At 46.8% G+C, this 16,914-nt stretch overlaps 1 protein-coding gene across 4 annotated transcripts in view; it reads right to left on the reverse strand.

The window, feature by feature from the left end:
• IL21R (interleukin 21 receptor) overlaps window positions 1–16,914 on the reverse strand; it is a 203,464-nt gene that overhangs the window by 80,458 nt on the left and 106,092 nt on the right. For 3 of the 4 annotated variants that reach the window (XM_088451873.1, XM_088451874.1, XM_088451875.1), the window contains one exon: window positions 14,606–14,713. The gene's annotated coding sequence lies outside the window, so the exon portion shown is untranslated. Of the gene's footprint in view, window positions 1–10,637; window positions 10,669–14,605; window positions 14,714–16,914 lie in introns of those variants that run through there. The other variant, XM_088451876.1, reaches the window with a different exon arrangement.

Consider the following 16,914-nt stretch of genomic DNA (forward strand, 5'->3'; position numbering starts at 1 on the left):
TGTTGGTTTACTTTATGTGTAATGTAACTTTTTTTGAATAACTATCTTCACATTTATTGGTTAAACTTGTGCGGACTCTTATTTTGTTGTATTACTTAGACCCTACCTGCAATCAACGGTAAACAAGTGATGTCAGTAATGGGGATATGCTTAGCAAATATAAATGCAATGCCCAGAGACTTGCCCTCAGGATTATTGGAAAAGAATCCACTAGGAAAGCCTTTATTCTTGAGATGTGGTGCAGCACCTTCTTTGAAGTGTGTTTCTTGGAGAAATGCTACCTCAGCGTGTTCAGCTTTCCATTCTGATAATACTCGTGACCTCCATTCAGGGACATTAAGACCCCTCACGGTGATAGAAACAATATTCAAATTAGCCATAGTGAGTGTAAAAATTTTGCGTTAAAACAGGAATAAAGTTGAGACGTCATAGACGTTGGCATATGTAAAAAACATGGAAATAGTGAGACATATTAATCTAGTATTACTACATATCTGTGGCATACAAGGCAAAGAAAAAAAAAGAAAAAAGAGAACAAACAAAAAAAACAAATTGTATTTTAGAGAGCAAAAATCACTTAACATAGTGAAAAGGAGAAACATACATATAACACCGCACCTGGACAACATAATGGCAAAAACCAGTTTCGCCATTAGAACCAGGATCCACCTATGCGGTGTAGGAGGCAACAGGGGACGTGCATGTTGGAGAACCGCATCACTCCATTGAAAAATATCAATAAGAAGATAAATCTATCAAAATGTTTACACTTAAAGTTGCATTTAGAATCAATCACAGAGAACGAAGGCACATCCCAAAATAACAGGGATACTCATCTATATTCCCTTTAAATATTCAAAAAAGCTATATAGGGGAACATACTAACATAGGAACATAATAACAAAGCAGTCCTATGTACAATTTAAAGTAACAAAATCTACTGAACTGGACTTATTTAGATAGTAATTAGATCAAATAATACTTGAGCTCAGGCAACACTGGTCATTCTTTACTCACGTGACACCTTTCTAGGGATTTTAGTGGCAGGTAACAGACCTTTATACAAGAACTCTGGCAATGGTATATCTCTCATAACTAAATACGCCAATCAAAGCTCATGAAGGAGAGTCCCAAAATGTCTGTTCCAGCTGTGCAGTAGAAAGTAATACAAAGGACCACGACTTCATGGTCTAACAGCCTTGGACGTCATAATAGAGGTAGGCAAAGTAGAGTGAGGTCTTCTCCGAGAGCCAGCCAGGGGAGGATCTCACATTTTGAAAGGGCAACATCCTAGAAGGCGCCGGAGGTGGAAGGAGATTATCACGAGAAGAGCTCCAATCTGGGACTCGAACTGGATCGATGTCCAGAGCAGAGCAGAAAGGACCGATGTCATCAGAGAGGCGTAGAGTCACCGTCTTCCCTCAATTTGTAGCTGTGAGACTAAAAGGGAAGCCCCATCTGTATCTAATAATGCGGGAACGTAGAGCATCCGTTAAGGGTTTGAGTTGACGTCTCAGCTGCAGGGTTTGCCAAGATAAGTCTTGGAACACCTGAATTGGATGATCATCGAACTTTAAGTTGTCTAAGTCTCGTACTTTCCGCAAGATGTCGTCTTTCTGCACAAAATAATGTAAACGGCAAATCACATCCCTCGGCCCTTCAGACTGTAGACCTGTAGGACGTAAGGCTCTATGTGCCCTATCAAAAACAATGGAGTCATTAGGTTCACGTCCTAAGATTTCATTGAATAGTTTTGTTAATACGTCTTGCAGACCATGGTGGGAAATGTCTTCTGGAATACCTCGGACCCTCAGATTATTACGACGCCCTTTGTTGTCAAGGTCATCTAGATGGGCTTTCAAGCTTTATATTTACACCTCTTGTGATTTAACAGTGTCAACAAGAGCATGTTGGAAATCATCCCTAGTCTCTCCACGTTCCTCCAGCATCACTATTCGTGATCCCAGATGTAACAACGCAGACTTAAGCGAGGCAACTTCAGAATGCACCACTTCCCGCAATTTATTTTCCAAAGAGGCAAAGTCAGCTTTAGAGGGAATGTCTGTTTTAGTGGGCGGGGTTTTAAGGAGTTGCAGGACCTTCTGGAAGTCCTGATGTTCGCCTTGGCCAGACATTCTTAAGATATCCTCAGTTCCAGATGGGATATCTGAAGTCGCAGAGTAGGCTGGTGAGGAGGGACACAGGGAGGCACACATGGTGGAGTCTTTTTGAGAGTGGAGAAAGCGACGGAGATCGGCTCTAGAGGAGTCTTTGGAAGTCTTGGGCGTACTTTTCGACCCCCGATCTCTTCGTCGACTCATGAAAAAACTTCTCGTTTGTCAAAAGATGGGTGTGTAGAGTAATAACAGCAGCTTGGTCCTTAGCGAAGGAGGTCTAGGAGGCCAGACAGTCAGCGTTGCAGGTTAATTGCATCTGGGGAGAGGATAATCAATTCCGAAGACATGGGAGTGTTTAGAGGAGATGAGGCGACTTCGCTCTCCGCGACCAGTGATATGTAAAATTTGATTAATCAAATAAATAGCTTTAACATCGAGGAGTAGGAGCAGCGGCTATCCCCACCTGCCAGTCCCCATGGAGGTATCAGGCAGCCATCAGAAAGAATCACATTCTTGGCAAGTACTTATATAGTACAGTTAAATCTGAATACTTGCATTAGCAGCATCTGGCCACAAGATGGAGACACTCACTCACTTATGAATTCATATAGAGCTCAAAAACAGATTTGACTTTTAATTAAGATACTGTAGTAATGTGATAGTCAAAATAGTCCCTGTTTGTGGTATCCAAGGAGGTATCAGGGCAAGTACCAAATCAGCCCTCTAGCTGGGGTAGGAGGTGCAGGCAGTATATCTATTACTACATTCGGTGTAAGGAGGCACAATGAAGAGGGCTCAGAAGACACAAACCCACCCCACTGGACAACAGAGGGTTTAACTGCAGGGACCCCTTCTTGATTTTACAGGAGCACCCTTAGGGCCGATTCCCACTCCCCTGCCAGTACCTTCAGGGGGTAAATGGTTTCAAGATGGCGGAGGTCAGCCGCTGGGCGAGATATGGAGCAGCAGGCTGTGGGGAGAGAGCCCCAAACAGAGGGTGTACGGAGCTCCAGCAACCGCTCACCACCCGGCAACAGGAGGAGGGAAAGATACCTCCGCCTCAATAGTCAGCCTGGTCATGTGCAGCGGCACTCACTTGCAAGCGTCACCACTGTAAAATCTAGTCCCCGACCTTGGCGGTGGCCACAGGCTTCGGACCATGGAGAGGGAGGGGGGCCACCCCGGGAAGCGCCGACTTCTCTGATCGGGACACCGCAGGTGTGTGGGTCGCGGTAGGGACCTCCAGAGGGACCACAGCCAGGGATTCAGAGGTGGGAAAGCCGGTTTTTGGTGCTAAAAGAGCGGAGCCCCGATTCAGCACGTCTGTGTTAGATGACTGCCAAACCACGCCCCCTTTCCCAGTAACTATTTTTACAGATCACAAGGCAGGCTCACTGGGCTCTCTTCTTCACTAGGTTTAATTTCAAGGTCCTATTTCGTCCAGGAGTACAGAATCGGAAAGCTGACGCGCTCTCTAGATCCTTTTTGCCTCTGGAAGAAGATGAGAATCAACAGAAAAAACATTCTGTTATCAGCCCTCTAGTGTTTGCACACACTCAAGTTAGTTCTGTTTCTCCTCCTCGCAAAGTTTTTGTGGCTCCCAATCTTCATAAAAAAATCACTTACTTGGGCCCATATCTCTCTATTTGCAGGTCATGTTGGAATTCATAAAACCCTTAAACTCCTTCAGCGTTCCTACTGGTGGCCATCCATGAAAGAGGATGTCAGTAATTTTATTGTCTCCTGTGCAAAGTGCGCTCAGCACAAATCTGTTCGAAGACAAACAGTAGGTCCTCTACGACCTTTACCGATTCCGTCGAGTCCATGGACTCATTTATTCATGGACATCCTTTCTGAGTTAACTTCCTCCAAGGGTTACAACACGATTTGGGTAGTGGTGGATCAATTTACTAAAATGGCTCACTTCATACTTCTGGTTGGTCTCCCTTCGACAAAGTATTTCCGAGAGATATTTCATCTGCATGGCCTATCTAAAGAAATTGTGTCTGACCATGGTGTACAATTTGTGGCTAGATTCTGGCGAGCCTTGTGTTCTTCCTGTGAGATAAAGTTTAAGTTTTCCTCTGCCTATCATCCGCAGACTAATGGATAGACAGAAAGAATTAATCAAGAAATGGAGACTTTCATCAGACTATTTGTATCTTCTTCTCAAGATGATTGGTTTGATCTGCTGCCTTGGGCTGAATTTGATCACAATTATCATTACCACACATCCACAACTTCTACTCCTTTCTTCGCTATTTTTGAAAAGCATCCTTGTGTCCCAGAGATTCAAGCTTTACCACCGGTAGAAGTACCTGCTGTCTCCGGTCTTCTTGAATCTTTCTCTGATATCTGGAAGAAAATACATTCTTCATTAAAGAAAGCATCTAGCAACTACAAGAAATTTGCTGAATGCAAACGTTTGGCTGTTCCACCTCTATGACCTGGAGATAGAGTCCGACTTTCCACCAAGAATTTGAGATTGAGAGTTTCAAGTATGAAACTAGTTCTACGTTTCATTGGCCCTTATTGTATCTCAAAGGTAGTGAACCCAGCTGAGGGTATCTAATACGTTTCATATTTCCTTGCTTCAACCTTTAGTTCTCAATCAATTCCATCACACTCCACCTAAAACCCCATAGGTTCGTACTCAGCGTGAGATTGAATTTGAGGTGGAAGTGATTGTTAATTATTGATTCCAGACATCACTTGGGACATCTTCAGTATTTAATTGATTGGAAGGGTTACGGCACAGAAGAACTAGCATGGATAACAGCTTCTGATGTTCATGCTCTGCAGCTTACTTGTGCTTTTCACAAAAACTTTAAGGTGTTCGGAGTCCACCCAAAAAGGGGGGGTACTGTCAGGATTCAGCCTGGGATCGGCTGCACGGTCAGACGCCAAGTGCGGCAGCGGGTGACATGCTGCGTATTATCCCTGGGGCCCTGTTGACTTCCAGGCAATCCTCCATATTGGAGTTCCATTGGCGGCGGTCATGGGCACATCCATATTGTCTGTTTCACCTGACCAGACCAATGGTAGCCTGGTCACCTCTCTCCTGACTCTCCCCTCCAGTGGACGGCTACCTAAGGGTATAAAGCAGCACTCCAGGAAACAGGAAGTCACCTGAACAACTTCTCTTCTCCAGTAGCTGCTTGCTTTGGATCGCTGTTCCAGGCTCCACGCTGTTGTATCCTCAGTACGCTTCTCCAGTCTCTGTGATATTTAACTTCAGACACTACTATTATTCTCCAGTGATATTCAGCATCGGTCACTATCAATATTCTTCAGTAATATTCAACATCAGTCACTACAGGTGACATTTAGCATCGGTCACTACCAATATTCTTCAGCATCGGTCACTATCAATATTCTTCAGTGAAATTCAGCATCAGTCACTACAAGTGATATTCTACATCGGTCTCTACCAATATACTTCAGTATTACAAACATCAGTTATTACCGATATTCACCACTGATAATCTCCAGCCACTCAGTTGTCTTCTTATCTCCCTGTCAGCTGCTAGTTCCTGGGTCCCTGACCAGGGGGACGCGACCTGCTCATTGGGCGCACCTAAAACCCATATGCCAGTTGGAGGGGTCACTGGTGAAAATCACCAATGAATTAGACTCCACGCCTCTGGTCAGGTCTCGTCAACACCCGGAATTAGTCAATGAGGAAGTTGTAAATGTACCTCCTCCTCGTTTACTGCTGCCTCCCACCTAGTCACCCCGGCTCCCAGTCCTCTGACTGGAAACCTCAAGGGCCAGGTCATGACCGATTGGTGCTGTATTAACTATGCAGTGGTTATGTTATAAATTCACACCATAACACACAACCTTCCATTTTGCACTATCTGCCCTATGTCGCCACTGACATTATCTGCCCTATGTCGCCACTGACATTATCTGCACTATGCCCAAATGGTTCTGTCAACATTTAACCTTTCCCTTGATCACCTTTCTATGTGTAAGAATAAAATAACTAGTATGTGTGAGGGAGAGGAAATATTAGTGGAAAACCAGATAGAGGGCCTGATTCATTACAGATCGCAATTCTGCTTATACACACACAAAGCAATTGCTAATATCAGTGGTGATATGTAAATGTTTGCATTTGCAATGCGATCTCAGCCTAACATGAGGACGCCCACTTCCCCTTACTCACAACCGTATACTTTGGCAAAACAATCTGTAAGATCGAGTAACATCGGACCCAAACGCACAGTTAAGGCAGGTCAGACCTCACTCAGGAATTGCTAACTTCAGCACACGCTATGAGGCCTCAGGCTGCGTATGGTATTGAAGTCATAGGTGAAACTGAGGGGTGGTCCGGGGGTGCACAGAACCACCCATTAGCACTGTTTGCTTAAAAAAAAAAAAAAGGCCACTGGGGGAGCTGCTGCGCATGCCCAGCAGCAGCTCTTCCCACTAGGCAGCAAAGCAAAGGAGCAGCACGCAAGTGCTGGCGGCGACTGCAGGGAGGGGGTGGGAGGGGGGGATTGGAGCTGTGCAGTGCTGAGGGGAGGGGGGGGTTTGGAGCTGTGCACAGTGCTGAGGGGGGTATTAGAGCAGTGCACAGTTCTGAGGGGGGGATGGAGCTGTGCAGAGTGCTGAGGGGGGATTGAAGCTGTGCAGAGTGCTGAGGGGGGATTGGAGCTGTGCATAGTGCTGAGGGGGGATTGGAGCTGTGCACAGTGCTGAGGGGGGTTGGGGCTGTGCACAGTGCTGAGGGGGGATTAAAGCTGTGCACAGTGCTGAGGGGGGAATTGGAGCTGACCACACAGGGGGCTGGGGAGGAAGGTTGGAGCTAACTGCACAGGGGTGCGGGGATTGAAGCTGACTGCACAGGGCTGAGGGGGGATTGGAGGTTACTGCACAGTGGGTTAGGGGGAATGGTTGGAGCTGACTGCACAAAGCTGTGGGGGATTGGAGCTGACTGCACAGGAGGCTGGGGGGGTTGGAGCTGACTGCAAAGGGCTGGGGGGGTTGGAGTTAACACAGGGCTGGGGAGACACGGGCTGGGGAATGACACTGACGCACACTGTGGCTGGGGGGGTGGGGCTGAGAGACACAATGGGCCGAGGGAATGGGGCTTAGAGACACACAGGGACGTACACTGGGGCTGAGAGACGCACACAGGGGTTGGGACAATGGGGCTGAGAGACGCACACTGGGGTCGGGGGAATGGAGCTGAGACACGCACACTGGGGCAGTGATGCACACTGGGGCTGAGAGACGCACTCTGGGGCTGGGACAATGGGGCTGAGAGATGCAGACTGGGGTCGGGGGAATGTGGCTGAGAGACGCACACTGGGGCAGAGTGATGCACACTGGGGCTGAGAGGCGCACACTGGGGTCGGGGAAATGGGGCTGAGAGATGCACACTGGGGCCGGGGGAATGGGGATGATTGATGCACACTGGGGCCGGGGGAATGGGATAAGAGATACAGTGGGGCAGAGACACGCACACTAGGGCCGGGGGAATGGGGCTGAGAGATACACACTGGGGTCGGGGGAATGGGGCAGAGAGACGCACACTGGGGCCAGAGAAATGGGGCTTAGAGACACACTGGGAAATACACTGGGGCAGAAAGACGCACACTGGGGTCGGGGCAATGGGGCTGAGAGATGCACACTGGGGTCGGGGGAATGGGGCTGAGACACACAATGGGACTGAGAGCTGCACACTGGGGTCGGGGGAATGGGGCTGAGAGGAGCACACTGGGGTCAGGGGAATGGGGCAGAGAGACGCACACTGGGGCCAGGGAAATGGGGCTGAGAGATACACTGGGGCTGGGGGAATGGGGCAGAGAGACACACACTGGGGCCAGAGAAATGGGGCCTAGAGACACACTGGGAAGTACACAGGGGCAAAGAGACGCACACTGGGGCCAGGGGGAATAGGGCTGAGAGATGCACATTGGGGCAGAGTGATGCACACTTGGGCTGAAAAATGCACACTGGGGTCAGGGGAATGGGGCAGAGAGATGCACACTGGGGTTAGTGGAATAAGGCTGCAATAAAGTATCACCTACGCGTTTCAATGCCTCATGGGCGTCTTTTTCAAGGTGGAATGGGGCAGAGAGACATACCCTGGGGCCAGAGAAATGGGGCCTAGAGACACACTGGGAAGTACACATGGGCAGAGAGAAGCACACTGGGGCCGTGGGAATGGGGCTGAGAGATGCACACTGGGGCCGGGGAAATGGGGCTGAGAGTCTCACTGGGGCTGGGGGGATGGGGCTGAGAGATGCACACTGGGGCCGGGGGAATGGGGATGAGAGATGCACACTGGGGTCGGGGGAATTGGGCAGAGAGACGCACACTGGGGCCGGAGAAATGGGGCTTAGAAACACACTGGGAAGTACACTGGGGCAGAAAGACGCACACTGGGGTCGGGGGAATGGGGCTGAGAGACACAATGGGACTGAGAGCTGCACACTGGGGTCAGAGGAATGGGGCTGAGAGGCGCATACTGGGGTCAGGGGAATGGGGCAGAGAGACGCACACTGGGGCCAGGGAAATGGGTCTGAAAGATACACTGGGGCTGGGGGAATGGGGCAGGGAGACACACCCTGGGGCCAGAGAAATGGGGCTAGAGACACACTGGGAAGTACACAGGGGCAAAGAGATGCACACTGGGACCAGGGGAATGGGGCTGAGGGATGCACACTGGGGCGGGGAAATGGGGCTGAGAGACTCACTGGGGCAGAGTGATGCACACTGGGGCTGAGAGGTGCACACTGGGGTCGGGGGAATGGGGCAGAGAGACGCACACTAGGGCAGGGGAATTGGGCTGCAATAAAGTATCACCTACGCGTTTCAACGCCTCAAGGGCATCTTTTTCAAGGTGGAATGGGGCAGAGAGATACACTGGGGCCAGAGAAATGGGGCCTAGAGACACACTGGGAAGTACACAGAGGCAGAGAGAAGCACACTGGGGCCGGGGGAATGGGGCTGAGAGATGCACACTGGGGCCGGGGAAATGGGGCTGAGAGTCTCACTGGGGCAGAGTGATGCACACTGGGGCTGAGAGGTGCACACTGGGGTAGGGGGAATGGGGCAGAGAGATGCACACTGGGGTAGGGGGAATGGGGCAGAGAGATGTACACTGGGGCTGGGGGGATGGGTCTGAGAGATGCACACTGGGGCAGAGTGATGCACACTGGGGCTGAGAGGTGCACACTGGGGTCTGGGGAATGGGGCAGAGAGACGCACACTGGGGTTGGTGGAATAAGATTGAGAGCCACAGGTGGGCCTGAGGATGGAGAGACGCAGGGGGTCCTGGGGATGGAGAGAGACAAGGGGGCCTGGAGATAGAGAGACATGGAGGCCTGGAGATAAAGAGACACAGAGAGCCTGGAGAACCACAGAGGGGCCTGGGGATGAAGACATTGGGGGGTCTGGAGTAACACAGGGGAGCCTGGAGAGACACAGAAGTTTGATCAGGGAAATTCAAATTTTTCCTGCACAAAAGCTTCTGTTACTACAGTATATATTATCTGGTTATGATGATGACATTGGTTATATTTCTACGTAAACAGGCATCCAGACAATTCCAGAAAGCAAGAAAAAAGTGGTCCCTGTATAGGAATGCATCTAGAGTTGCATAAATTTACTGTTATAAAACTTAACCTTTATTAAATATTATTAATAAACATATATTCGAAACAATTTCAGCGAAATAAAATGGGTATAGATAAGTTAGAAAAATAAATTAAAATGAATGCTATGATCATCAAGATATCCCGTTATTTGATATGCTGCTAATAAAGAAAATGTATCTGACCAGTAATTAAATACAATTGTATAATGGAGCGGCAATACATCAGGGAATTTATAACTTGTGAATATCCCCACAGGTATTAGAGTGGATTGCAGCAGCATATATTATCTCATAGATTTCTGAATCAATAGGCCAAATGTAATAGGGTGAGAGTTTAGAAAAGTGAGAGTTTCTGACACTTTTTAAACTTTTCCCTCCAGCACACTGCAGCAAAAACAAAAATACTTGAATCCTACATGATAATAGAAATTCAGAGGTATTGGTTTACATACATTTGCAAATATATGAATAAGCGCTGGGCCAAACGTCAAGGCTCCTCTATACCAGCGTCCCTAACATTATGGGGTTCACGTCCGAGACGCAGGGAACCCCAAAAGAATCCAGCCAAGGACCATCCCCAGGGCATCACACGAATAATGGAAAAAAGGGAGAAAGTGAAGTGTAAAGTATAGTTGTGTAAAGATAAATCAATAAGTGTTAATGGTAAGGGGTTAAAATGACATAAATAATAGACAAACAAATAGAAAGGTGATAAAAAAATATCTATGTGAATTAAGTGGTGATGCCCTGAAAAAAGGCCCAGCCAGAGCAACCTTGGGGGCCCCACGCCCAAACGCTCACCCAAAATAATTGTTGCTACCTAATAGTAGCACCAACTCTGGGTCATATAATTACAAATTAATGTACTGCATAATAACAGTACATGTATAAGCTGAGAGCAGACTCACCTAGAAGGTACCCCAGAAACCTCCTAATGGCACTATTCAGACCAACACATCCTCCCAATGCTGGCTCCTTTCATGCCTCACAGAACTGCAAACAAAAAGTATGGTGGTCGCTCACATCAACTTAATGACATTGCACAGGTGCTCGTAAAGGGTGGGGTTTACACTGAGCTACAGAAAAAAAAGGGGATTTTCCCTCCAGCACACTGCAGCAAAAACAAAAATACTTGAATCCTACATGATAATAGAAATTCAGAGGTATTGGTTTACATACATTTGCAAATATATGAATAAGCGCTGGGCCAAACGTCAAGGCTACTCTATACCAGCGTCCCTAACATTATGGGGTTCACGTCCGAGACGCAGGGAACCCCAAAAGAATCCAGCCAAGGACCATCCCCAGGGCATCACACGAATTGGGACCCTAACCCCCTAAAATCTGGCCAGAATCCAACTAGACCACCTTGCGTTGCTTTCATGTCAATCGGCGCAGGGGTGTCCAAAAGCATAACCGGACAGACAAAAGAAACAAACCAATGATTTTTATATACAGTATAATATGTCCACATAATGACCATATCAACATTATGTCCATGTGGAGTTTGTGAATGTCGACATTTTCACTGTCGACATTTCAACCATGTTGACATTCTTAATGTCGACAAGCTGAATGTCAACATAATAACTGCATACTGACGTAGTGCTGGGCTTGCCCCCAGCCTGAGGTTAACGGGAGGGGTCGTACAGGCACGCCACCAAATAACGTCATTTAGGGGAGTAGCCGATGGTAATTACGCCACAGAACCCATTTTCGGACACACGCCGCTAAGGGCCGACATGTTCCGGTCCCGTACAGGGCGCGGCTAACCCTGGAGCTGTGCCTGCGCATTGGACATAGTACTGTGAGTGCCAAATTCTTTTGTTTACACACACACATATACAGATATATTACACACATATTAGATATAGATATACCTATCTATAATATATATATATATACACATATATACACACATATCCAATACACTAATGGATGGAAGATTTTATTTATAAACAATTCATATACAATTTATACATTTACAGCTTTGAGCAGCAGACATCACCTGCAGCACAACAGTGTCAAAGTTACTCACATTACAGAAGTCAGTGGCGCACTCGGCTCTTTCATCAATCACACCCTGATTCCGACTGAGACTGCCTGCGTCTATACTATACTTCACCGAGCCAGCCTGCCTCTGTTGCCCCTCCCAGTGCCCGCCCTCAGCCTGGTGAAGAGAGTCCACGAGTTGATGAAGTCATCATCTCGTGAGACCATTAGCTCCGCATAGGGATGGCCATCGGTATGGTTAACATCGATGACAAATTATAAAGTGGCCATCGATGGTAATCAAATAAGCAATGGATGACCATCGATGGCTTCACCAAATGATGGTCATCCCTAGTCCAGGACTGACCGGCCCGTGGGCCAATCAGAACCAGGGGCGTGGCATCGCGGGTGTTGGGAGTGCGGGGCTATGCGCCATGCCCCGTCATCTTGAAAAAAAACAAAAAAACCTATTCGGTTATGTTCTTCCATCGATGGAGGGAGACCATCTGGTTCTCCCCCATCGGTGAGAAAAACATTCAACAGCAGCTGGGAGTGAGTGTCAATGACTGTGACACACACATTCTACACAGTCCGGTGACAGGGACCACCCCCCCTCCCCCTTCCCCCACACTCGCCCAAACTGCCACCTGCGGAGGGTTAATAGAGGTGTCTTAAAAAAAGAGAAAAAAAAAAACATCTACTGGTGTGCTGCGGCCCGGGCCCCCTGGCATGGCTGGGCCCGGGTAATCAGTGACCCCCAACGCCCTCTCGGGCGCCCCTGTAACTATAGTCCCATGGCTTATTATGCAGTTTATTACACTGATACTACAATGTCTGTGTCTATTGCATCAAACATGGCTGGTGATGGAAACTGAGGCCATCTCTCCTTCCAGCAGTGTTATTATACAGAACATCTCTCTACTTAGGGGGAGATGTATCAGGGGTTTGAGAGAGAGAAACCAATCAGCTCCTAACTGTCATTTCTGATGATCAGCAATTTGCTCCTAAATGCCAGAAAACAGATGAAAATGGTCGTTCAGACAAGTTTGTTAAATGTTTGATCTAAACAATTTGTTCCAACAACAGTTTTTGTCCATTTTCCGGTGTTTGGGAGCAAATTGCTGATTGTCATTTGCTTTCATACCTTACCAGATTTTCATTCCAACCAATCAACTAGTTGGCTGGTTGGATGTAAGTTGGTCTAATGTGTGGCCAGCTTGAGATACTGCATTAATTACTGCCTGTCTGTATGCAGTGTCAGGTGCATGCTGATTGATTCTCCTGTTCACAGCACAGCTGCACACTGGTCTATCATTAAGGGAAACTTGCTCTGGTTGGGCCTTGTTCCTTTTAAACTCCATCCAGCCCTGCAATCCACTCTGGTGATAGAAGTTCTTTCGTACTTCCGGTTTCTGTCTCCTGCATGTCAGTCAAGTTCCTGAGTCAGTCTTACTGTGTTTCGTGTGTGCCGTTTATTCCATCCAGGCGGCTCCACCTGCACCTCGTCCTCACGTGCTGCTTGTACCATCTGGGCAGCACGGAGTGCTTCCTACCCCAGAAGCGTCTGTCACCATTCAGTGGCTTGTGTCAACACGGCGGCACCAGTCGCAGTTTAGCATTCCAGGTGAGCACCGTCGCACATCCCGGCGGCACTGGTAGCTACTCTGTGTTCCAGGTGCGCAACCTAGCACACCGTCGCCAGAGTCATCCCAGAGCCACTGGTAGCTACTCTGCGTTCCAGGTGCACACCGTCGCCAGTACCATTCCGGTGGCACTGGTAGTTACTCTGTGTTCCAGGAGCGCAACCTAGCACACCGTCTCCAGTGTCATCCCGGCGACACTGGTAGCCACTCTGCATTCCAGGTGCACTATTAAGCACACCGTCACCAGTGTCATCTCGGCGGCACTGGTAGCAGCCCCACGTTATTGTTGCATACATCGCCTGAGTCTCATCATCCCAAAGGCTGCAACGGTCCTGGGGCCCCAGGTCACTGTCAGCCCTCAAGTCTGCTGCAACAGTCCAAAGGCTGCTTCACACCATTAGTCCCTTGGCCACGACTACAAAGGCCACAACCAGCCCTCAAGGCTGCTCCTACAGCCCACAGGCTGCATCACACCACTGCCCTCGGCACAACTAGTACTATACATTCCAGCCCTCAAGGCTGTCGTCAGTTGGCTCTACATCATACCGTCAATTCCCTCCAGGAATCATAACACTGATTTTTGGTATTTTATCTCTCTCCAAGGCTTAGTATATCTCCCCAAAAAGCTGACTATTGAGATGGTTCTCACCTTCGGATTCAGTAGGTTTTGTAATAATATATATCTTCTTTTCATTTGTCAAAGTCCAATTGTGAGGGAGGAATCCCAATATAAAATTTAGATATTTAGGGATTTCAGTACCTGTGTTGTAATTATGTCATCATTGCTACATGCTTCATTACACAACATAACACGAAATTACATCCAATGGTGTTCCGGCTTAGGTACATGTAACGCAAAATAGCATATATCACAAAGTAATTTCCAATAATAAACTGGCTTCAGTACAGGATATAATCCTTTTTACAACCAGATTCTAACTATTGGGGGAGGAATCTCTCCCACTGACCTTAATACTTACCGTCAGGTTCTCAGCGGTCGGGATTCCGGCACTGCCATTCTGACTACCGCCATCCCGACTGCTGTGATGCCAATTACATCCCATTGGAATAACTCTCAGTGAGCACAATGGATATATATTATATATAAATATATATATATATATATATATATATATAAAGCCTTTCCTTTCACTTAATACCATTTCATGCTGGCAAACAAACAATGCAACATGCCACTATGACAACACAGCTACCAAGGTGCAATCACAACCATTTCTTACCTCCTCTGAGCTCCAAGTGGGCTGCTTTCTGCTCCATGTACGGTTTCTGCGCCATCTCACAGTAATTTTTGTATTCCTCCATCATAGTTCTTCTGCGTCTACCAGTTCCTTTTAAACAGTAGAGAAGTGGAAAGTGAAATACTTAAAATATTTGTTTGGAGACTTAAGGCCAAAAGTGATTATAGACAACTGAATATTACAATGCAACATGTACTTACACTATATATGTAAAAACTAGTGACTGTGGGTCTGATTCAGAGCCGCTCGTAAGCGGCCGCTCGTTCGTTCCGAGCGATGTTCGCACATCTGCGCATGCGTATGGGTTGTAATACGCATGCGCGAACCAGTCAGTGCGGTCGAAATTCGTGTGCTCGCAAAATAGCGAATGCCTGCTAATTTGAGTGACAGGATGAGGCGTTTGTGGGTGGTAACAGGGGAAGGTGCTTGAAAACGGGGAGTGGAGATCCGAACGCAGGCGTGCCAAAAGGTCAAAACGGGCGTTTTAAGGGTGTGAATAATTAACAAAGCAGCGTCATTGACCACGTCACTTGGTTGTCTTTAAGCCTGAACTGCTCGCATGATTGCGGTAGGAAAATGCAACCACAAGAATAGCGAGCAGTTCATACGCTGTTCGATATACTCGATTAATCAAATAAATAGCGGAGATGACGTATGATGCGAGCGGGCAGGGGGCGTTTTTTTCAAAACATGCGCTCGTTCAGACATAGAGGCGTCAACAGACCACAAAGAGCGAACGGTCAATTTAAATGGCCAGCCCCTTTTTCTGAACGAGCGAGCGCAACTAGCGTCCGGCTCTGAATCAGACCCTGTGAGCAGTAATATATACAGTATAAGCCCAGAAACAATAATGAACGGAAAAAATATTACACATTTCATTATGTCTAATAAAATGATTGTGCTAATTTTTTTTTTAAACGCTGTTTTATTGAAGCATACATCAGAATAATCATCGAGTTTGACAAAACTAATGCATACAACATGTAGAAAGCAGTTATAATAGTGCACTGTCTCAAGCAGTTTTACACATGAGAAGACACATAACGTGCAACATACAGCAATAGAAACCCACATAAGTAACATGAGTGAAAACAAAGATTTAACACATGGTTAGCGCAGAGACATATTGCGATGCAATACTTCAAACGTCTCAGTTTTCTAATTTTCCAAACCATTAACGGGAGAGACATGAGGATGAGCCATCACTTTAGTGCAGCCCACGTCTGGAATATGACCTGGATTTTACTATAATACCACCAAGGGGAAGTATATGGGTATAATAATCACTGATAAGAATAATAAAATAAGAGAAAAGTAATATGGGCAGAGTCCATTATTGCTAAGCTTTACCCATCAAAAGTAGCTGTACATACAGAATAAGTAATGTGAGAATAGGACTGATATTCCACAAGGACAAATAATACAGAGTTGTGAAAAACACAGGAAACAGGGGGTAGGGGACAAACATGAAACAAGCTAATACCAGTAAGAATATTAGTTATCAATTGTCATAGTCAGACTAAATAGTATAGGTGAGCGGTCTAATATTAAGAGGATGAAAAGGCATGAGTAAGTATTTATGTAACATCACCTAGGAGGCCTTGAAACAGAGGTGGTATATAGACAGCAGCAGGAGATTCCAAGTAAATAATTGTGGCTTTTGAATAATTTGCTTCCTAATAAACGCAACAGCTTGTCGGGTAAATGAAATGTTAGAGAGCAGAGACCAGTAAAGTAGGGATCATATCCACTGTCTACAGTCCCATGGGAAGAAGAGGGTGCAGCATACTTTGGTGATGTTCCCAACGCACGATCTAAGTCTGAAAATGCAAAAGAATGGGAAGCAGGGCTCCTCTCAAAACTAAAAAGTGCAAAATATTGGGAAGGTTTAGGGACAGAAATAGCGATGACGTCTTCAGAAAGATATGCGGGTAAGGAGGTGACAGACTCAACGTTAAGGCTAATTTGGGCAGGTCACCACGCCTGATCGAATATCTTCGGCTGCGGATCCGTCGGCGTAAGTGTATATGTGAATGGTTTAATGTCCATGCCAATCTTAATTGCATAATGTACTTTGCTAATGTAAATTTGCCTTAATGCGTGTGCATGTGTACAGTATGGCCTTGTTTTGTGTTAAATGAGATCTTGTTTTTTTTTATTTTTTTTTGTTAAAGTGATTAAAAGTATGTGAATGTTTTTTTTTTATGGTTTTCTTATTCAAAATTTGGTAATATTTTGAACTATCCATCATTTAGGTCAAAAGCGGATACTGAGACGCCGCAGAAGGCCGG

The sequence above is a fragment of the Taudactylus pleione genome, unplaced genomic scaffold, assembly GCF_031769625.1.
Source record: "Taudactylus pleione unplaced genomic scaffold, aTauple2 ptg000032l, whole genome shotgun sequence".
Taxonomy (NCBI): domain Eukaryota; kingdom Metazoa; phylum Chordata; class Amphibia; order Anura; family Myobatrachidae; genus Taudactylus; species Taudactylus pleione.